Source organism: Lissotriton vulgaris, chromosome 5 (assembly GCF_964263255.1).
Source record: "Lissotriton vulgaris chromosome 5, aLisVul1.2, whole genome shotgun sequence".
NCBI lineage: Eukaryota > Metazoa > Chordata > Amphibia > Caudata > Salamandridae > Lissotriton > Lissotriton vulgaris.
This window is the reverse complement of record NC_141693.1, coordinates 544,373,891-544,398,784: the sequence shown is the minus strand read 5'-3', so window position 1 is coordinate 544,398,784 and position 24,894 is coordinate 544,373,891.

Here is a 24,894-nt window from a genome sequence, read left to right as displayed (position 1 = left end):
TGTCAAAAATCAGCTGTTTTGGCTTGAACATTAAATGCCTCCAAATGGTATTTAATTCACTTCCCGGGCCCTTGGAAGCATGAAAATCACTTTAAACATTCTAATTTTAGCTCTAAAACTGATGATCTACCTACAAATGTGATCTGACGTTCAAAAATAAAACATTTGAAAACGGACCATTTTTCACCTTTCTGAAGCATGACGTAATGGGGGGGGGTGTTATCTCTTTTGTCAAAAATCAGCTGTTTTTGCTTGAACATTAAATGCCTCCAAATGGCATTTAATTCACTTCCCGTGGTGAAGAAACACTTTTTGAGACCTCAGAGTGAGTAAATTGGCAGTTTTCATGCACTTTTAATCATTCCACAAATCTAGTGTTTAGGGCCCTTGGAAGCATGAAAATCACTTTAAACATGCTAATTTCAGCTCTAAAACTGATGATCTACCTACAAATGTGAACTGATGTTCAAAAATAAAACATTTGAAAACGGACCATTGTTCACCTTTCTGAAGCATGACGCAATGGAGGGTGTTATCTCTTTTGTCAAAAATCTGCCGTTTTTGCTTGAACATTAAATGACTGCAAATGGCATTTAATTCACTTCCTGGGGTGAAGAAACACTTTTTGAGACCTCAGAGTGAGTAAATTGGCCGTTTTCATGCACTTTTAACCATTCCACAAATCTTGTGTTTAGGGCCCCTGGAAGCATGAAATTCACTTTAAACATGCTAATTTTAGCTCTAAAACTGATGATCCACCTACAACTGTGAACTGACGTTCAAAAATAAAATATTTGAAAACGGACCATTTTTCACCTTTCTGAAGCATAACGTAATGGGGGTGTTATCTCTTTTGTCAAAAATCAGCTGTTTTTGCTTGAACATTAAATGCCTCCAAATGGTATTTAATTCACTTCCTGGGCCCCTGGAAGCATGAAAATCACTTTAAACATGCTAATTTTAGCTCTAAAACTGATGATCTACCTACAAATGTGAACTGACGTTCAAAAATAAAACATTTGAAAACGGACTATTTTTCACCATTCTGAAGCATGACGTAATGTGGGGTGTTATCTCTTTTGTCAAAAATCAGCCAGTTTTGCTTGAACATTAAATGCCTCCAAATGGCCTTTAATTTACTTCCCGGGGTAAAGAAACACTTTTTGAGACCTCAGAGTGAGTAAATTGGCCGTTTTCATGCACTTTTAACCATTCCACAAATCTTGTGTTTAGTTCCCCTGGAAGCATGAAAATCACTTTAAACATGCTAATTTTAGCTCTAAAACTGATGATCCACCTACAGATGTGAACTGACCTTCAAAAATAAAACATTTGAAAACGGACCATTTTTCACCTTTCTGAAGCATGACGTAATGGGGGGTGTTATCTCTTTTGTCAAAAATCAGCTGTTTTTGCTTGAACATTAAATGCCTCCAAATGGCATTTCATTCACTTCCCGGGGTGAAGAAACACTTTTTGAGACCTCAGAGAGAGTAAATTGGCCATTTTCATGCCCTTTTAACCATTCCACAAATCTAGTGTTTAGGGCCCTTGGAAGCATGAAAATCACTTTAAACATGCTAATTTTAGCTCTAAAACTGATGATCCACCTACAACTGTGAAGTGACGTTCAAAAATAAAACATTTGAAAACGGATCTTTTTTCACCTTTCTGAAGCATGACGTAATGGGGGGGTTTTATCTCTTTTGTCAAAAATCAGCGGTATTTGCTTGAACATTAAATGCCTCCTAATGGTATTTAATTCACTTACCTGGCCCCTGGAAGCATGAAAATCACTTTAAACATGCTAATTTTATCTCTAAAACTGATGATCTACCTACAAATGTGAACTGACGTTCAAAAATAAAACATTTGAAAATGGACCATTTTTTACCTTTCTGAAGCATGACGTAATGGGGGGGTGTTATCTCTTTTGTCAAAAATCAGCCGTTTTTGCTTGAACATTAAATGCCTCCAAATGGCATTTAATTAACTTCCTGGGGTAAAGAAACACTTTTTGAGACCTCAGAGTGAGTAAATTGGCCGTTTTCATGCACTTTTAACCGTTCCACAAATCTTGTGTTTAAGGCCCCTGGAAGCATGAAAATCACTTTAAACATGCTAATTTTAGCTCTAAAACTGATGATCCACCTACAACTGTGAACTGACGTTCAAAAATAAAACATTTGAAAACGGACCATTTTTCACCTTTCTGAAGCATGACGTAATGGGGGGGTGTTATCTCTTTTGTCAAAAATCTGCGGTTTTTGCTTGAACATTAAATGCCTCCAAATGGTGTATAATTCACTTCCCGGGCCCCTGGAAGCATGAAAATCACTTTAAACATTCTAATTTTAGCTCTAAAACTTATGATCTACCTACAAATGTGAACTGACGTTCAAAAATAAAACATTTAAAAACGGACCATTTTTCTCCTTTCTGAAGCATGACGTAATGGGGGGTGTTATCTCTTTTGTCAAAAATCAGCTGTTTTTGCTTGAACATTAAATGCCTCCAAATGGCATTTAATTCACTTCCCGGGGTGAAGAAACATTTTTTGAGACCTCAGAGTGAGTAAATTGGCCGTTTTCATGCACTTTTAACCATTCCACAAATCTTGTGTTTAGGGCCCCTGGAAGCATGAAATTCACTTTAAACATGCTAATTTCAGCTCTAAAACTGATGATTCACCTACAACTGTGAACTGACGTTCAAAAATAAAACATTTGAAAACGGACCATTTTTCACCTTTCTGAAGCATGACGTAATGGGGGGTGTTATCTCTTTTGTCAAAAATCAGCTGTTTTTGCTTGAACATTAAATGCCTCCAAATGGTATTTAATTCACTTCCCGGGCCCTTGGAAGCATGAAAATCACTTTAAACATTCTAATTTTAGCTCTAAAACTGATGATCTACATACAAATGTGAACTGACGTTCAAAAATAAAACATTTGAAAACGGACCATTTTTCACCTTTCTGAAGCATGACTTAATGGGGGAGTGTTACCTCTTTTGTCAAAAATCAGCTGTTTTTGCTTGAACATTAAATGCCTCCAAATGGCATTTAATTCACTTCCTGGGGTGAAGAAACACTTTTTGAGACCTCAGAGTGAGTAAATTGGCCGTTTTCATGCACTTTTAACCATTCCACAAATCTTGTCTTTAGGGCCCCTGGAAGCATGAAAATCACTTTAAACATGCTAATTTTAGCTCTAAAACTGATGATCCACCTACAACTATGAACTGATGTTCAAAAATAAAACATTTGAAAACGGACCATTTTTCACCTTTCTGAAGCATGACGTAATGGGGGGGGGTGTTATCTCTTTTGTCAAAAATCAGCTGTTTTTGCTTGAACATTAAATGCCTCCAAATGGCATTTAATTCACTTCCCGTGGTGAAGAAACACTTTTTGAGACCTCAGAGTGAGTAAATTGGACGTTTTCATGCACTTTTAATCATTCCACCAATCTAGTGTTTAGGGCCCTTGGAAGCATGAAAATCACTTTAAACATGCTAATTTCAGCTCTAAAACTGATGATCCACCTACAAATGTGAAGTGACGTTCAAAAATAAAACATTTGAAAATGGACCATTTTTCAGCTTTCTGAAGCATGAGGTAATGGGGGTGTCATCTCTTTTGTCAAAAATCAGCGGTATTTGCTTGAACATTAAATGCCTCCAAATGGTATTTAATTCACTTCCGGGGCCTCTGGAAACATGAAAATCACTTTAAACATGCTAATTTTAACTCTAAAACTGATGATCTACCTACAAATGTGAACTGACTATCAAAAATAAAACATTTGAAAACGGACCATTGTTCCCCTTTCTGAAGCATGACGCAATGGAGGGTGTTATCTCTTTTGTCAAAAATCTGCCGTTTTTGCTTGAACATTAAATGACTGCAAATGGCATTTAATTCACTTCCTGGGGTGAAGAAACACTTTTTGAGACCTCAGAGTGAGTAAATTGGCCGTTTTCATGCACTTTTAACCATTCCACAAATCTTGTGTTTAGGGCCCCTGGAAGCATGAAATTCTTTTTAAACATGCTAATTTTACCTCTAAAACTGATGATCCACCTACAACTGTGAACTGACGTTCAAAAATAAAATATTTGAAAACGGACCATTTTTCACCTTTCTGAAGCATGACTTAATGGGGGGTGTTATCTCTTTTGTCAAAAATCAGCTGTTTTTGCTTGAACATTAAATGCCTCCAAATGGCATTTAATTCACTTCCCGGGGTGAAGGCACACTTTTTGAGACCTCAGAGTGAGTAAATTGGCAGTTTTCATGCACTTTTAACCATTCTACAAATCTAGTGTTTAGGGCCCTTGGAAGCATGAAAATCATTTTAAACATGCTAATTTCAGCTCTTAAACTGATGATCCACCTACAAATGTGAAGTGACGTTCAAAAATAAAACATTTGAAAACGGATCATTTTTCACCTTTCTGAAGCATGACGTAATGGGGGGTGTTATCTCTTTTGTCAAAAATCAGCTGTTTTTGCTTGGACATTAAATGCCTCCAAATGGTATTTAATTCACTTCCCGGGCCCTTGGAAGCATGAAAATCACTTTAAACATTCTAATTTTAGCTCTAAAACTGATGATCTACCTACAAATGTGATCTGACGTTCAAAAATAAAACATTTGAAAACGGACCATTTTTCACCTTTCTGAAGCATGACGTAATGGGGGAGTGTTACCTCTTTTGTCAAAAATCAGCTGTTTTTGCTTGAACATTAAATGCCTCCAAATGGCATTTAATTCACTTCCTGGGGTGAAGAAACACTTTTTGAGACCTCAGAGTGAGTAAATTGGCCGTTTTCATGCACTTTTAACCATTCCACAAATCTTGTGTTTAGGGCCCCTGGAAGCATGAAAATCACTTTAAACATGCTAATTTTAGCTCTAAAACTGATGATCCACCTACAACTATGAACTGATGTTCAAAAATAAAACATTTGAAAACGGACCATTTTTCACCTTTCTGAAGCATGACGTAATGGGGGGGGGGGGGGGGGGTGTTATCTCTTTTGTCAAAAATCAGCGGTATTTGCTTGAACATTAAATGCCTCCAAATGGTATTTAATTCACTTCCCGGGCCTCTGGAAACATGAAAATCACTTTAAACATGCTAATTTTAGCTCTAAAACTGATGATCTACCTACAAATGTGAACTGACGTTCAAAAATAAAACATTTGAAAACGGACCATTGTTCACCTTTCTGAAGCATGACGTAATGGAGGGTGTTATCTCTTTTGTCAAAAATCTGCCGTTTTTGCTTGAACATTAAATGACTGCAAATGGCATTTAATTCACTTCCTGGGGTGAAGAAACACTTTTTGAGACCTCAGAGTGAGTGAATTGGCCGTTTTCATGCACTTTTAACCATTCCACAAATCTTGTGTTTAGGGCCCCTGGAAGCATGAAAATCACTTTAAACATGCTAATTTTAGCTCTAAAACTGATGATCTACCTACAAATGTGAACTGACGTTCAAAAATAAAACATTTGAAAACGGACCATTTTTCACCTTTCTGAAGCATGACGTAATGGGGGGGTGTTATCTCTTTTGTCAAAAATCAGCGGTTTTTGCTTGAACATTAAATGCCTCCAAATGGTATATAATTCACTTTCCGGGCCCCTGGAAGCATGAAAATCACTTTAAACATTCTAATTTTAGCTCTAAAACTCATGATCTACCTACAAATGTGAACCGACGTTCAAAAATAAAACATTTGAAAACGGACCATTTTTCTCCTTTCTGAAGCATGACGTAATGGGGGGGTGTTATCTCTTTTGTCAAAAATCAGCGGTTTTTGCTTGAACATTAAATGCCTCCAAATGGTATTTAATTCACTTCCTGGGCCCCTGGAAGCATGAAAATCACTTTAAACATGCTAATTTTAGCTCTAAAACTGATGATCTACCTACAAATGTGAACTGACGTTCAAAAATAAAACATTTGAAAACGGACTATTTTTCACCATTCTGAAGCATGACGTGATGTGGGGTGTTATCTCTTTTGTCAAAAATCAGCCAGTTTTGCTTGAACATTAAATGCCTCCAAATGGCCTTTAATTTACTTCCCGGGGTAAAGAAACACTTTTTGAGACCTCAGAGTGAGTAAATTGGCCGTTTTCATGCACTTTTAACCATTCCACAAATCTTGTGTTTAGTTCCCCTGGAAGCATGAAAATCACTTTAAACATGCTAATTTTAGCTCTAAAACTGATGATCCACCTACAGATGTGAACTGACCTTCAAAAATAAAACATTTGAAAACGGACCATTTTTCACCTTTCTGAAGCATGACGTAATGGGGGGTGTTATCTCTTTTGTCAAAAATCAGCTGTTTTTGCTTGAACATTAAATGCCTCCAAATGGTATTTAATTCACTTCCCGGGCCCTTGGAAGCATGAAAATGACTTTAAACATTCTAATTTTAGCTCTAAAACTGATGATCTACCTACAAATGTGAACTGACGTTCAAAAATAAAACATTTGAAAATGGACCATTTTTCACCTTTCTGGAGAATGACGTAATGGGGGGGGGGGTGTTATCTCTTTTGTCAAAAATCAGCCGTTTTTGCTTGAACATTAAATGCCTCCAAATGGCATTTCATTCACTTCCCGGGGTGAAGAAACACTTTTTGAGACCTCAGAGAGAGTAAATTGGTCATTTTCATGCCCTTTTAACCATTCCACAAATCTAGTGTTTAGGGCCCTTGGAAGCATGAAAATCACTTTAAACATGCTAATTTTAGCTCTAAAACTGATGATCCACCTACAACTGTGAAGTGACGTTCAAAAATAAAACATTTGAAAACGGATCTTTTTTCACCTTTCTGAAGCATGACGTAATGGGGGGGTTTTATCTCTTTTGTCAAAAATCAGCGGTATTTGCTTGAACATTAAATGCCTCCAAATGGTATTTAATTCACTTCCCTGGCCCCTGGAAGCATGAAAATCACTTTAAACATGCTCATTTTAGCTCTAAAACTGATGATCTACCTACAAATGTGAACTGACGTTCAAAAATAAAACATTTGAAAATGGATCATTTTTTACCTTTCTGAAGCATGACGTAATGGGGGGGTGTTATCTCTTTTGTCAAAAATCAGCCATTTTTGCTTGAACATTAAATGCCTCCAAATGGCATTTAATTAACTTCCTGGGGTAAAGAAACACTTTTTGAGACCTCAGAGTCAGTAAATTGGCCGTTTTCATGCACTTTTAACCGTTCCACAAATCTTGTGTTTAGGGCCCCCGGAAGCATGAAAATCACTTTAAACATGCTAATTTTAGCTCTAAAACTGATGATCCACCTACAACTGTGAACTGACGTTCAAAAATAAAACATTTGAAAACGGACCATTTTTCACCTTTCTGAAGCATGACGTAATGGGGGGGGGGTGTTATCTCTTTTGTCAAAAATCAGCTGTTTTTGCTTGAACATTAAATGCCTCCAAATGGCATTTAATTCACTTCCCGGGGTGAAGAAACACTTTTTGAGACCTCAGAGTGAGTAAATTGGCCGTTTTCATGCACTTTTAATGATTCCACAAATCTAGTGTTTAGGGCCCTTGGAAGCATGAAAATCACTTTAAACATGCTAATGTCAGCTCTAAAACTGATGATCCACCTACAAATGTGAAGTGACATTCAAAAATAAAACATTTGAAAACGGACCATTTTTCAGCTTTCTGAAGCATGAGGTAATGGGGGTGTTATCTCTTTTGTCAAAAATCAGCGGTATTTGCTTGAACATTAAATGCCTCCAAATGGTATTTAATTCACTTCCCGGGCCTCTGGAAACATGAAAATCACTTTAAACATGCTAATTTTAGCTCTAAAACTGATGATCTACCTACAAATGTGAACTGACGTTCAAAAATAAAACATTTGAAAACGGACCATTGTTCACCTTTCTGAAGCATGACGTAATGGAGGGTGTTATCTCTTTTGTCAAAAATCTGCCGTTTTTGCTTGAACATTAAATGACTGCAAATGGCATTTAATTCACTTCCTGGGGTGAAGAAACACTTTTTGAGACCTCAGAGTGAGTGAATTGGCCGTTTTCATGCACTTTTAACCATTCCACAAATCTTGTGTTTAGGGCCCCTGGAAGCATGAAAATCACTTTAAACATGCTAATTTTAGCTCTAAAACTGATGATCCACCTACAACTGTGAACTGACGTTCAAAAATAAAACATTTGAAAACGGACCATTTTTCACCTTTCTGAAGCATGACGTAATGGGGGGGTGTTATCTCTTTTGTCAAAAATCAGCGGTTTTTGCTTGAACATTAAATGCCTCCAAATGGTATATAATTCACTTTCCGGGCCCCTGGAAGCATGAAAATCACTTTAAACATTCTAATTTTAGCTCTAAAACTCATGATCTACCTACAAATGTGAACCGACGTTCAAAAATAAAACATTTGAAAACGGACCATTTTTCTCCTTTCTGAAGCATGACGTAATGGGGGGGTGTTATCTCTTTTGTCAAAAATCAGCTGTTTTTGCTTGAACATTAAATGCCTCCAAATGGCATTTAATTCACTTCCCGGGGTGAAGAAACACTTTTTGAGACCTCAGAGTGAGTAAATTGGCCGTTTTCATGCACTTTTAATGATTCCACAAATCTAGTGTTTAGGGCCCTTGAAAGCATGAAAATCACTTTAAACATGCTAATGTCAGCTCTAAAACTGATGATCCACCTACAAATGTGAAGTGACATTCAAAAATAAAACATTTGAAAACGGACCATTTTTCAGCTTTCTGAAGCATGAGGTAATGGGGGTGTTATCTCTTTTGTCAAAAATCAGCGGTATTTGCTTGAACATTAAATGCCTCCAAATGGTATTTAATTCACTTCCCGGGCCTCTGGAAACATGAAAATCACTTTAAACATGCTAATTTTAGCTCTAAAACTGATGATCTACCTACAAATGTGAACTGACGTTCAAAAATAAAACATTTGAAAACGGACCATTGTTCACCTTTCTGAAGCATGACGTAATGGAGGGTGTTATCTCTTTTGTCAAAAATCTGCCGTTTTTGCTTGAACATTAAATGACTGCAAATGGCATTTAATTCACTTCCTGGGGTGAAGAAACACTTTTTGAGACCTCAGAGTGAGTGAATTGGCCGTTTTCATGCACTTTTAACCATTCCACAAATCTTGTGTTTAGGGCCCCTGGAAGCATGAAAATCACTTTAAACATGCTAATTTTAGCTCTAAAACTGATGATCCACCTACAACTGTGAACTGACGTTCAAAAATAAAACATTTGAAAACGGACCATTTTTCACCTTTCTGAAGCATGACGTAATGGGGGGGTGTTATCTCTTTTGTCAAAAATCAGCGGTTTTTGCTTGAACATTAAATGCCTCCAAATGGTATATAATTCACTTTCCGGGCCCCTGGAAGCATGAAAATCACTTTAAACATTCTAATTTTAGCTCTAAAACTCATGATCTACCTACAAATGTGAACCGACGTTCAAAAATAAAACATTTGAAAACGGACCATTTTTCTCCTTTCTGAAGCATGACGTAATGGGGGGGTGTTATCTCTTTTGTCAAAAATCAGCGGTTTTTGCTTGAACATTAAATGCCTCCAAATGGTATTTAATTCACTTCCTGGGCCCCTGGAAGCATGAAAATCACTTTAAACATGCTAATTTTAGCTCTAAAACTGATGATCTACCTACAAATGTGAACTGACGTTCAAAAATAAAACATTTGAAAACGGACTATTTTTCACCATTCTGAAGCATGACGTAATGTGGGGTGTTATCTCTTTTGTCAAAAATCAGCCAGTTTTGCTTGAACATTAAATGCCTCCAAATGGCCTTTAATTTACTTCCCGGGGTAAAGAAACACTTTTTGAGACCTCAGAGTGAGTAAATTGGCCGTTTTCATGCACTTTTAACCATTCCACAAATCTTGTGTTTAGTTCCCCTGGAAGCATGAAAATCACTTTAAACATGCTAATTTTAGCTCTAAAACTGATGATCCACCTACAGATGTGAACTGACCTTCAAAAATAAAACATTTGAAAACGGACCATTTTTCACCTTTCTGGAGAATGACGTAATGGGGGGGGGGTGTTATCTCTTTTGTCAAAAATCAGCTGTTTTTGCTTGAACATTAAATGCCTCCAAATGGTATTTAATTCACTTCCCGGGCCCTTGGAAGCATGAAAATGACTTTAAACATTCTAATTTTAGCTCTAAAACTGATGATCTACCTACAAATGTGAACTGACGTTAAAAAATAAAACATTTGAAAATGGACCATTTTTCACCTTTCTGGAGAATGACGTAATGGGGGGGGGGTGTTATCTCTTTTGTCAAAAATCAGCCGTTTTTGCTTGAACATTAAATGCCTCCAAATGGCATTTCATTCACTTCCCGGGGTGAAGAAACACTTTTTGAGACCTCAGAGAGAGTAAATTGGTCATTTTCATGCCCTTTTAACCATTCCACAAATCTAGTGTTTAGGGCCCTTGGAAGCATGAAAATCACTTTAAACATGCTAATTTTAGCTCTAAAACTGATGATCCACCTACAACTGTGAAGTGACGTTCAAAAATAAAACATTTGAAAACAGATCTTTTTTCACCTTTCTGAAGCATGACGTAATGGGGGGGTTTTATCTCTTTTGTCAAAAATCAGCGGTATTTGCTTGAACATTAAATGCCTCCAAATGGTATTTAATTCACTTCCCTGGCCCCTGGAAGCATGAAAATCACTTTAAACATGCTCATTTTAGCTCTAAAACTGATGATCTACCTACAAATGTGAACTGACGTTCAAAAATAAAACATTTGAAAATGGATCATTTTTTACCTTTCTGAAGCATGACGTAATGGGGGGGTGTTATCTCTTTTGTCAAAAATCAGCCATTTTTGCTTGAACATTAAATGCCTCCAAATGGCATTTCATTCACTTCCCGGGGTGAAGAAACACTTTTTGAGACCTCAGAGAGAGTAAATTGGTCATTTTCATGCCCTTTTAACCATTCCACAAATCTAGTGTTTAGGGCCCTTGGAAGCATGAAAATCACTTTAAACATGCTAATTTTAGCTCTAAAACTGATGATCCACCTACAACTGTGAAGTGACGTTCAAAAATAAAACATTTGAAAACGGATCATTTTTCACCTTTCTGAAGCATGACGTAATGGGGGGGTTTTATCTCTTTTGTCAAAAATCAGCGGTATTTGCTTGAACATTAAATGCCTCCAAATGGTATTTAATTCACTTCCCGGGCCCCTGGAAGCATGAAAATCACTTTAAACATGCTAATTTTAGCTCTAAAACTGATGATCTACCTACAAATGTGAACTGACGTTCAAAAATAAAACATTTGAAAACGGACCATTTTTTACCTTTCTGAAGCATGACATAATGGGGGGGTGTTATCTCTTTTGTCAAAAATCAGCCGTTTTTGCTTGAACATTAAATGCCTCCAAATTGCATTTAATTCACTTCCTGGGGTGAAGAAACACTTTTTGAGACCTCAGAGTGAGTAAATTGGCCGTTTTCATGCACTTTTAACCGTTCCACAAATCTTGCGTTTAGGGCCCCTGGAAGCATAAAAATCACTTTAAACATGCTAATTTTAGCTCTAAAACTGATGATCCACCTACAACTGTGAACTGACGTTCAAAAATAAAACATTTGAAAACGGACCATTTTTCACCTTTCTGAAGCATGACGTAATGGGGGGGTGTTATCTCTTTTGTCAAAAATCTGCGGTTTTTGCTTGAACATTAAATGCCTCCAAATGGTATATAATTCACTTCCCGGGCCCCTGGAAGCATGAAAATCACTTTAAACATTCTAATTTTAGCTCTAAAACTCATGATCTACCTACAAATGTGAACTGACGTTCAAAAATAAAACATTTGAAAACGGACCATTTTTCTCCTTTCTGAAGCATGACGTAATGGGGGGTGTTATCTCTTTTGTAAAAAATCAGCTGTTTTTGCTTGAACATTAAATGCCTCCAAATGGCATTTAACTCACTTCCCGGGGTGAAGAAACACTTTTTGAGACCTCAGAGTGAGTAAATTGGCCGTTTTCATGCACTTTTAACCATTCCACAAATCTTGTGTTTAGGGCCCCTGGAAGCATGAAATTCACTTTAAACATGCTTATTTTAGCTCTAAAACTGATGATCCACCTACAGATGTGAACTGACCTTCAAAAATAAAACATTTGAAAACGGATCATTTTTCACCTTTCTGAAGCATGACGTAATGGGGGGTGTTATCTCTTTTGTCAAAAATCAGCTGTTTTTGCTTGGACATTAAATGCCTCCAAATGGTATTTAATTCACTTCCCGGGCCTCTGGAAACATGAAAATCACTTTAAACATGCTAATTTTAGCTCTAAAACTGATGATCTACCTACAAATGTGAACTGACGTTCAAAAATAAAACATTTGAAAACGGACCATTGTTCACCTTTCTGAAGCATGACGTAATGGAGGGTGTTATCTCTTTTGTCAAAAATCTGCCGTTTTTGCTTGAACATTAAATGACTGCAAATGGCATTTAATTCACTTCCTGGGGTGAAGAAACACTTTTTGAGACCTCAGAGTGAGTGAATTGGCCGTTTTCATGCACTTTTAACCATTCCACAAATCTTGTGTTTAGGGCCCCTGGAAGCATGAAAATCACTTTAAACATGCTAATTTTAGCTCTAAAACTGATGATCCACCTACAACTGTGAACTGACGTTCAAAAATAAAACATTTGAAAACGGACCATTTTTCACCTTTCTGAAGCATGACGTAATGGGGGGGTGTTATCTCTTTTGTCAAAAATCAGCGGTTTTTGCTTGAACATTAAATGCCTCCAAATGGTATATAATTCACTTTCTGGGCCCCTGGAAGCATGAAAATCACTTTAAACATTCTAATTTTAGCTCTAAAACTCATGATCTACCTACAAATGTGAACCGACGTTCAAAAATAAAACATTTGAAAACGGACCATTTTTCTCCTTTCTGAAGCATGACGTAATGGGGGGGTGTTATCTCTTTTGTCAAAAATCAGCGGTTTTTGCTTGAACATTAAATGCCTCCAAATGGTATTTAATTCACTTCCTGGGCCCCTGGAAGCATGAAAATCACTTTAAACATGCTAATTTTAGCTCTAAAACTGATGATCTACCTACAAATGTGAACTGACGTTCAAAAATAAAACATTTGAAAACGGACTATTTTTCACCATTCTGAAGCATGACGTAATGTGGGGTGTTATCTCTTTTGTCAAAAATCAGCCAGTTTTGCTTGAACATTAAATGCCTCCAAATGGCCTTTAATTTACTTCCCGGGGTAAAGAAACACTTTTTGAGACCTCAGAGTGAGTAAATTGGCCGTTTTCATGCACTTTTAACCATTCCACAAATCTTGTGTTTAGTTCCCCTGGAAGCATGAAAATCACTTTAAACATGCAAATTTTAGCTCTAAAACTGATGATCCACCTACAGATGTGAACTGACCTTCAAAAATAAAACATTTGAAAACGGACCATTTTTCACCTTTCTGAAGCATGACGTAATGGGGGGTGTTATCTCTTTTGTCAAAAATCAGCTGTTTTTGCTTGAACATTAAATGCCTCCAAATGGTATTTAATTCACTTCCCGGGCCCTTGGAAGCATGAAAATGACTTTAAACATTCTAATTTTAGCTCTAAAACTGATGATCTACCTACAAATGTGAACTGACGTTCAAAAATAAAACATTTGAAAATGGACCATTTTTCACCTTTCTGGAGAATGACGTAATGGGGGGGGTGTTATCTCTTTTGTCAAAAATCAGCCGTTTTTGCTTGAACATTAAATGCCTCCAAATGGCATTTCATTCACTTCCCGGGGTGAAGAAACACTTTTTGAGACCTCAGAGAGAGTAAATTGGTCATTTTCATGCCCTTTTAACCATTCCACAAATCTAGTGTTTAGGGCCCTTGGAAGCATGAAAATCACTTTAAACATGCTAATTTTAGCTCTAAAACTGATGATCCACCTACAGATGTGAACTGACCTTCAAAAATAAAACATTTGAAAACGGATCATTTTTCACCTTTCTGAAGCATGACGTAATGGGGGGTGTTATCTCTTTTGTCAAAAATCAGCTGTTTTGGCTTGAACATTAAATGCCTCCAAATGGTATTTAATTCACTTCCCGGGCCCTTGGAAGCATGAAAATCACTTTAAACATTCTAATTTTAGCTCTAAAACTGATGATCTACCTACAAATGTGATCTGACGTTCAAAAATAAAACATTTGAAAACGGACCATTTTTCACCTTTCTGAAGCATGACGTAATGGGGGGGGTGTTATCTCTTTTGTCAAAAATCAGCTGTTTTTGCTTGAACATTAAATGCCTCCAAATGGCATTTAATTCACTTCCCGTGGTGAAGAAACACTTTTTGAGACCTCAGAGTGAGTAAATTGGCCGTTTTCATGCACTTTTAATCATTCCACAAATCTAGTGTTTAGGGCCCTTGGAAGCATGAAAATCACTTTAAACATGCTAATTTCAGCTCTAAAACTGATGATCCACCTACAAATGTGAAGTGACGTTCAAAAATAAAACATTTGAAAATGGACCATTTTTCAGCTTTCTGAAGCATGAGGTAATGGGGGTGTTATCTCTTTTGTCAAAAATCAGCGGTATTTGCTTGAACATTAAATGCCTCCAAATGGTATTTAATTCACTTCCCGGGCCTCTGGAAACATGAAAATCACTTTAAACATGCTAATTTTAACTCTAAAACTGATGATCTACCTACAAATGTGAACTGATGTTCAAAAATAAAACATTTGAAAACGGACCATTGTTCACCTTTCTGAAGCATGACGCAATGGAGGGTGTTATCTCTTTTGTCAAAAATCTGCCGTTTTTGCTTGAACATTAAATGACTGCAAATGGCATTTAATTCACTTCCTGGGGTGAAGAAACACTTTTTGAGACCTCAGAGTGAGTAAATTGGCCGTTTTCATGCACTTTTAACCATTCCACAAATCTTGTGTTTAGGGCCCCTGGAAGCATGAAATTCACTTTAAACATGCTAATTTTAGCTCTAAAACTGATGATCCACCTACAACTGTGAACTGACGTTCAAAAATAAAATATTTGAAAACGGACCATTTTTCACCTTTCTGAAGCATAACGTAATGGGGGTGTTATCTCTTTTGTCAAAAATCAGCTGTTTTTGCTTGAACATTAAATGCCTCCAAATGGTATTTAATTCACTTCCTGGGCCCCTGGAAGCATGAAAATCACTTTAAACATGCTAATTTTAGCTCTAAAACTGATGATCTACCTACAAATGTGAACTGACGTTCAAAAATAAAACATTTGAAAACGGACTATTTTTCACAATTCTGAAGCATGACGTAATGTGGGGTGTTATCTCTTTTGTCAAAAATCAGCCAGTTTTGCTTGAACATTAAATGCCTCCAAATGGCCTTTAATTTACTTCCCGGGGTAAAGAAACACTTTTTGAGACCTCAGAGTGAGTAAATTGGCCGTTTTCATGCACTTTTAACCATTCCACAAATCTTGTGTTTAGTTCCCCTGGAAGCATGAAAATCACTTTAAACATGCTAATTTTAGCTCTAAAACTGATGATCCACCTACAGATGTGAACTGACCTTCAAAAATAAAACATTTGAAAACGGACCATTTTTCACCTTTCTGAAGCATGACGTAATGGGGGGTGTTATCTCTTTTGTCAAAAATCAGCTGTTTTTGCTTGAACATTAAATGCCTCCAAATGGCATTTCATTCACTTCCCGGGGTGAAGAAACACTTTTTGAGACCTCAGAGAGAGTAAATTGGCCATTTTCATGCCCTTTTAACCATTCCACAAATCTAGTGTTTAGGGCCCTTGGAAGCATGAAAATCACTTTAAACATGCTAATTTTAGCTCTAAAACTGATGATCCACCTACAACTGTGAAGTGACGTTCAAAAATAAAACATTTGAAAACGGATCTTTTTTCACCTTTCTGAAGCATGACGTAATGGGGGGGTTTTATCTCTTTTGTCAAAAATCAGCGGTATTTGCTTGAACATTAAATGCCTCCAAATGGTATTTAATTCACTTACCTGGCCCCTGGAAGCATGAAAATCACTTTAAACATGCTAATTTTATCTCTAAAACTGATGATCTACCTACAAATGTGAACTGACGTTCAAAAATAAAACATTTGAAAATGGACCATTTTTTACCTTTCTGAAGCATGACGTAATGGGGGGGTGTTATCTCTTTTGTCAAAAATCAGCCGTTTTTGCTTGAACATTAAATGCCTCCAAATGGCATTTAATTAACTTCCTGGGGTAAAGAAACACTTTTTGAGACCTCAGAGTGAGTAAATTGGCCGTTTTCATGCACTTTTAACCGTTCCACAAATCTTGTGTTTAGGGCCCCTGGAAGCATGAAAATCACTTTAAACATGCTAATTTTAGCTCTAAAACTGATGATCCACCTACAACTGTGAACTGACGTTCAAAAATAAAACATTTGAAAACGGACCATTTTTCACCTTTCTGAAGCATGACGTAATGGGGGGGTGTTATCTCTTTTGTCAAAAATCTGCGGTTTTTGCTTGAACATTAAATGCCTCCAAATGGTGTATAATTCACTTCCCGGGCCCCAGGAAGCATGAAAATCACTTTAAACATTCTAATTTTAGCTCTAAAACTTATGATCTACCTACAAATGTGAACTGACGTTCAAAAATAAAACATTTGAAAACGGACCATTTTTCTCCTTTCTGAAGCATGACGTAATGGGGGGTGTTATCTCTTTTGTCAAAAATCAGCTGTTTTTGCTTGAACATTAAATGCCTCCAAATGGCATTTAATTCACTTCCCGGGGTGAAGAAACATTTTTTGAGACCTCAGAGTGAGTAAATTGGCCGTTTTCATGCCCTTTTAACCATTCCACAAATCTTGTGTTTAGGGCCCCTGGAAGCATGAAATTCACTTTAAACATGCTAATTTCAGCTCTAAAACTGATGATTCACCTACAACTGTGAACTGACGTTCAAAAATAAAACATTTGAAAACGGACCATTTTTCACCTTTCTGAAGCATGACGTAATGGGGGGTGTTATCTCTTTTGTCAAAAATCAGCTGTTTTTGCTTGAACATTAAATGCCTCCAAATGGTATTTAATTCACTTCCCGGGCCCTTGGAAGCATGAAAATCACTTTAAACATTCTAATTTTAGCTCTAAAACTGATGATCTACATACAAATGTGAACTGACGTTCAAAAATAAAACATTTGAAAACGGACCATTTTTCACCTTTCTGAAGCATGACTTAATGGGGGAGTGTTACCTCTTTTGTCAAAAATCAGCTGTTTTTGCTTGAACATTAAATGCCTCCAAATGGCATTTAATTCACTTCCTGGGGTGAAGAAACACTTTTTGAGACCTCAGAGTGAGTAAATTGGCCGTTTTCATGCACTTTTAACCATTCCACAAATCTTGTCTTTAGGGCCCCTGGAAGCATGAAAATCACTTTAAACATGCTAATTTTAGCTCTAAAACTGATGATCCACCTACAACTATGAACTGATGTTCAAAAATAAAACATTTGAAAACGGACCATTTTTCACCTTTCTGAAGCATGACGTAATGGGGGGGGGTGTTATCTCTTTTGTCAAAAATCAGCTGTTTTTGCTTGAACATTAAATGCCTCCAAATGGCATTTAATTCACTTCCCGTGGTGAAGAAACACTTTTTGAGACCTCAGAGTGAGTAAATTGGACGTTTTCATGCACTTTTAATCATTCCACCAATCTAGTGTTTAGGGCCCTTGGAAGCATGAAAATCACTTTAAACATGCTAATTTCAGCTCTAAAACTGATGATCCACCTACAAATGTGAAGTGACGTTCAAAAATAAAACATTTGAAAATGGACCATTTTTCAGCTTTCTGAAGCATGAGGTAATGGGGGTGTCATCTCTTTTGTCAAAAATCAGCGGTATTTGCTTGAACATTAAATGCCTCCAAATGGTATTTAATTCACTTCCGGGGCCTCTGGAAACATGAAAATCACTTTAAACATGCTAATTTTAACTCTAAAACTGATGATCTACCTACAAATGTGAACTGACTATCAAAAATAAAACATTTGAAAACGGACCATTGTTCCCCTTTCTGAAGCATGACGCAATGGAGGGTGTTATCTCTTTTGTCAAAAATCTGCCGTTTTTGCTTGAACATTAAATGACTGCAAATGGCATTTAATTCACTTCCTGGGGTGAAGAAACACTTTTTGAGACCTCAGAGTGAGTAAATTGGCCGTTTTCATGCACTTTTAACCATTCCACAAATCTTGTGTTTAGGGCCCCTGGAAGCATGAAATTCTTTTTAAACATGCTAATTTTACCTCTAAAACTGATGATCCACCTACAACTGTGAACTGACGTTCAAAAATAAAATATTTGAAAACGGACCATTTTTCACCTTTCTGAAGCATGACTTAATGGGGGGTGTTATCTCTTTTGTCAAAAATCAGCTGTTTTTGCTTGAACATTAAATGCCTCCAAATGGCATTTAATTCACTTCCCGGGGTGAAGGCACACTTTTTGAGACCTCAGAGTGAGTAAATTGGCAGTTTTCATGCACTTTTAACCATTCTACAAATCTAGTGTTTTCGGCCCTTGGAAGCATGAAAATCATTTTAAACATGCTAATTTCAGCTCTTAAACTGATGATCCACCTACAAATGTGAAGTGACGTTCAAAAATAAAACATTTGAAAACGGATCATTTTTCACCTTTCTGAAGCATGACGTAATGGGGGGTGTTATCTCTTTTGTCAAAAATCAGCTGTTTTTGCTTGGACATTAAATGCCTCCAAATGGTATTTAATTCACTTCCCGGGCCCTTGGAAGCATGAAAATCACTTTAAACATTCTAATTTTAGCTCTAAAACTGATGATCTACCTACAAATGTGATCTGACGTTCAAAAATAAAACATTTGAAAACGGACCATTTTTCACCTTTCTGAAGCATGACGTAATGGGGGAGTGTTACCTCTTTTGTCAAAAATCAGCTGTTTTTGCTTGAACATTAAATGCCTCCAAATGGCATTTAATTCACTTCCTGGGGTGAAGAAACACTTTTTGAGACCTCAGAGTGAGTAAATTGGCCGTTTTCATGCACTTTTACCATTCCACAAATCTTGTGTTTAGGGCCCCTGGAAGCATGAAAATCACTTTAAACATGCTAATTTTAGCTCTAAAACTGATGATCCACCTACAACTATGAACTGATGTTCAAAAATAAAACATTTGAAAACGGACCATTTTTCACCTTTCTGAAGCATGACGTAATGGGGGGGGGGTGTTATCTCTTTTGTCAAAAATCAGCGGTATTTGCTTGAACATTAAATGCCTCCAAATGGTATTTAATTCACTTCCCGGGCCTCTGGAAACATGAAAATCACTTTAAACATGCTAATTTTAGCTCTAAAACTGATGATCTACCTACAAATGTGAACTGACGTTCAAAAATAAAACATTTGAAAACGGACCATTGTTCACCTTTCTGAAGCATGACGTAATGGAGGGTGTTATCTCTTTTGTCAAAAATCTGCCGTTTTTGCTTGAACATTAAATGACTGCAAATGGCATTTAATTCACTTCCTGGGGTGAAGAAACACTTTTTGAGACCTCAGAGTGAGTGAATTGGCCGTTTTCATGCACTTTTAACCATTCCACAAATCTTGTGTTTAGGGCCCCTGGAAGCATGAAAATCACTTTAAACATGCTAATTTTAGCTCTAAAACTGATGATCCACCTACAACTGTGAACTGACGTTCAAAAATAAAACATTTGAAAACGGACCATTTTTCACCTTTCTGAAGCATGACGTAATGGGGGGGTGTTATCTCTTTTGTCAAAAATCAGCGGTTTTTGCTTGAACATTAAATGCCTCCAAATGGTATATAATTCACTTTCCGGGCCCCTGGAAGCATGAAAATCACTTTAAACATTCTAATTTTTGCTCTAAAACTCATGATCTACCTACAAATGTGAACCGACGTTCAAAAATAAAACATTTGAAAACGGACCATTTTTCTCCTTTCTGAAGCATGACGTAATGGGGGGGTGTTATCTCTTTTGTCAAAAATCAGCGGTTTTTGCTTGAACATTAAATGCCTCCAAATGGTATTTAATTCACTTCCTGGGCCCCTGGAAGCATGAAAATCACTTTAAACATGCTAATTTTAGCTCTAAAACTGATGATCTACCTACAAATGTGAACTGACGTTCAAAAATAAAACATTTGAAAACGGACTATTTTTCACCATTCTGAAGCATGACGTAATGTGGGGTGTTATCTCTTTTGTCAAAAATCAGCCAGTTTTGCTTGAACATTAAATGCCTCCAAATGGCCTTTAATTTACTTCCCGGGGTAAAGAAACACTTTTTGAGACCTCAGAGTGAGTAAATTGGCCGTTTTCATGCACTTTTAACCATTCCACAAATCTTGTGTTTAGTTCCCCTGGAAGCATGAAAATCACTTTAAACATGCTAATTTTAGCTCTAAAACTGATGATCCACCTACAGATGTGAACTGACCTTCAAAAATAAAACATTTGAAAACGGACCATTTTTCACCTTTCTGAAGCATGACGTAATGGGGGGTGTTATCTCTTTTGTCAAAAATCAGCTGTTTTTGCTTGAACATTAAATGCCTCCAAATGGTATTTAATTCACTTCCCGGGCCCTTGGAAGCATGAAAATGACTTTAAACATTCTAATTTTAGCTCTAAAACTGATGATCTACCTACAAATGTGAACTGACGTTCAAAAATAAAACATTTGAAAATGGACCATTTTTCACCTTTCTGGAGAATGACGTAATGGGGGGGGGGGTGTTATCTCTTTTGTCAAAAATCAGCCGTTTTTGCTTGAACATTAAATGCCTCCAAATGGCATTTCATTCACTTCCCGGGGTGAAGAAACACTTTTTGAGACCTCAGAGAGAGTAAATTGGTCATTTTCATGCCCTTTTAACCATTCCACAAATCTAGTGTTTAGGGCCCTTGGAAGCATGAAAATCACTTTAAACATGCTAATTTTAGCTCTAAAACTGATGATCCACCTACAACTGTGAAGTGACGTTCAAAAATAAAACATTTGAAAACGGATCTTTTTTCACCTTTCTGAAGCATGACGTAATGGGGGGGTTTTATCTCTTTTGTCAAAAATCAGCGGTATTTGCTTGAACATTAAATGCCTCCAAATGGTATTTAATTCACTTCCCTGGCCCCTGGAAGCATGAAAATCACTTTAAACATGCTCATTTTAGCTCTAAAACTGATGATCTACCTACAAATGTGAACTGACGTTCAAAAATAAAACATTTGAAAATGGATCATTTTTTACCTTTCTGAAGCATGACGTAATGGGGGGGTGTTATCTCTTTTGTCAAAAATCAGCCATTTTTGCTTGAACATTAAATGCCTCCAAATGGCATTTAATTAACTTCCTGGGGTAAAGAAACACTTTTTGAGACCTCAGAGTCAGTAAATTGGCCGTTTTTATGCACTTTTAACCGTTCCACAAATCTTGTGTTTAGGGCCCCTGGAAGCATGAACATCACTTTAAACATGCTAATTTTAGCTCTAAAACTGATGATCCACCTACAACTGTGAACTGACGTTCAAAAATAAAACATTTGAAAACGGACCATTTTTCACCTTTCTGAAGCATGACGTAATGGGGGGGGGGTGTTATCTCTTTTGTCAAAAATCAGCTGTTTTTGCTTGAACATTAAATGCCTCCAAATGGCATTTAATTCACTTCCCGGGGTGAAGAAACACTTTTTGAGACCTCAGAGTGAGTAAATTGGCCGTTTTCATGCACTTTTAATGATTCCACAAATCTAGTGTTTAGGGCCCTTGGAAGCATGAAAATCACTTTAAACATGCTAATGTCAGCTCTAAAACTGATGATCCACCTACAAATGTGAAGTGACATTCAAAAATAAAACATTTGAAAACGGACCATTTTTCAGCTTTCTGAAGCATGAGGTAATGGGGGTGTTATCTCTTTTGTCAAAAATCAGCGGTATTTGCTTGAACATTAAATGCCTCCAAATGGTATTTAATTCACTTCCCAGGCCTCTGGAAACATGAAAATCACTTTAAACATGCTAATTTTAGCTCTGAAACTGATGATCTACCTACAAATGTGAACTGAAGTTCAAAAATAAAACATTTGAAAACGGACCATTTTTCACCTTTCTGAAGCATGACGTAATGGAGGGTGTTATCTCTTTTGTCAAAAATCTGCCGTTTTTGCTTGAACATTAAATGACTCCAAATGGCATTTAATTCACTTCCTGGGGTGAAGAAACACTTTTTGAGACCTCAGAGTGAGTAAATTGGCCGTTTTCATGCACTTTTAACCATTCCACAAATCTTGTGTTTAGGGCCCCTGGAAGCATGAAAATCACTTTAAACATGCTAATTTTAGCTCTAAAACTGATGATCCACCTACAACTGTGAACTGACGTTCAAAAATAAAACATTTGAAAACAGACCATTTTTCACCTTTCTGAAGCATGACGTAATGGGGGGGTGTTATCTCTTTTGTCAAAAATCAGCGGTTTTTGCTTGAACATTAAATGCCTCCAAATGGTATATAATTCACTTCCCGGGCCCCTGGAAGCATGAAAATCACTTTAAACATGCTAATTTTAGCTCTAAAACTGATGATCTACCTACAAATGTGAACTGACGTTCAAAAATAAGACATTTGAAAACGGACCATTTTTTACCTTTCTGAAGCATGACATAATGGGGGGTGTTATCTCTTTTGTCAAAAATCAGCCGTTTTTGCTTGAACATTAAATGCCTCCAAATTGCATTTAATTCACTTCCTGGGGTGAAGAAACACTTTTTGAGACCTCAGAGTGAGTAAATTGGCCGTTTTCATGCACTTTTAACCATTCCACAAATCTTGTGTTTAGGGCCCCTGGAAGCATGAAATTCACTTTAAACATGCTAATTTTAGCTCTAAAACTGACGATCCACCTACAGATGTGAACTGACCTTCAAAAATAAAACATTTGAAAACGGATCATTTTTCACCTTTCTGAAGCATGACGTAATGGGGGGTGTTATCTCTTTTGTCAAAAATCAGCTGTTTTGGCTTGAACATTAAATGCCTCCAAATGGTATTTAATTCACTTCCCGGGCCCTTGGAAGCATGAAAATCACTTTAAACATTCTAATTTTAGCTCTAAAACTGATGATCTACCTACAAATGTGATCTGACGTTCAAAAATAAAACATTTGAAAACGGACCATTTTTCACCTTTCTGAAGCATGACGTAATGGGGGAGTGTTACCTCTTTTGTCAAAAATCAGCTGTTTTTGCTTGAACATTAAATGCCTCCAAATGGCATTTAATTCACTTCCTGGGGTGAAGAAACACTTTTTGAGACCTCAGAGTGAGTAAATTGGCCGTTTTCATGCACTTTTAACCATTCCACAAATCTTGTGTTTAGGGCCCCTGGAAGCATGAAAATCACTTTAAACATGCTAATTTTAGCTCTAAAACTGATGATCCACCTACAACTATGAACTGATGTTCAAAAATAAAACATTTGAAAACGGACCATTTTTCACCTTTCTGAAGCATGACGTAATGGGGGGGGGTGTTATCTCTTTTGTCAAAAATCAGCTGTTTTTGCTTGAACATTAAATGCCTCCAAATGGCATTTAATTCACTTCCCGTGGTGAAGAAACACTTTTTGAGACCTCAGAGTGAGTAAATTGGCCGTTTTCATGCACTTTTAATCATTCCACAAATCTAGTGTTTAGGGCCCTTGGAAGCATGAAAATCACTTTAAACATGCTAATTTCAGCTCTAAAACTGATGATCCACCTACAAATGTGAAGTGACGTTCAAAAATAAAACATTTGAAAATGGACCATTTTTCAGCTTTCTGAAGCATGAGGTAATGGGGGTGTTATCTCTTTTGTCAAAAATCAGCGGTATTTGCTTGAACATTAAATGCCTCCAAATGGTATTTAATTCACTTCCCGGGCCTCTGGAAACATGAAAATCACTTTAAACATGCTAATTTTAACTCTAAAACTGATGATCTACCTACAAATGTGAACTGATGTTCAAAAATAAAACATTTGAAAACGGACCATTGTTCACCTTTCTGAAGCATGACGCAATGGAGGGTGTTATCTCTTTTGTCAAAAATCTGCCGTTTTTGCTTGAACATTAAATGACTGCAAATGGCATTTAATTCACTTCCTGGGGTGAAGAAACACTTTTTGAGACCTCAGAGTGAGTAAATTGGCCGTTTTCATGCACTTTTAACCATTCCACAAATCTTGTGTTTAGGGCCCCTGGAAGCATGAAATTCACTTTAAACATGCTAATTTTAGCTCTAAAACTGATGATCCACCTACAACTGTGAACTGACGTTCAAAAATAAAATATTTGAAAACGGACCATTTTTCACCTTTCTGAAGCATGACGTAATGGGGGTGTTATCTCTTTTGTCAAAAATCAGCTGTTTTTGCTTGAACATTAAATGCCTCCAAATGGTATTTAATTCACTTCCTGGGCCCCTGGAAGCATGAAAATCACTTTAAACATGCTAATTTTAGCTCTAAAACTGATGATCTACCTACAAATGTGAACTGACGTTCAAAAATAAAACATTTGAAAACGGACTATTTTTCACCATTATGAAGCATGACGTAATGTGGGGTGTTATCTCTTTTGTCAAAAATCAGCCAGTTTTGCTTGAACATTAAATGCCTCCAAATGGCCTTTAATTTACTTCCCGGGGTAAAG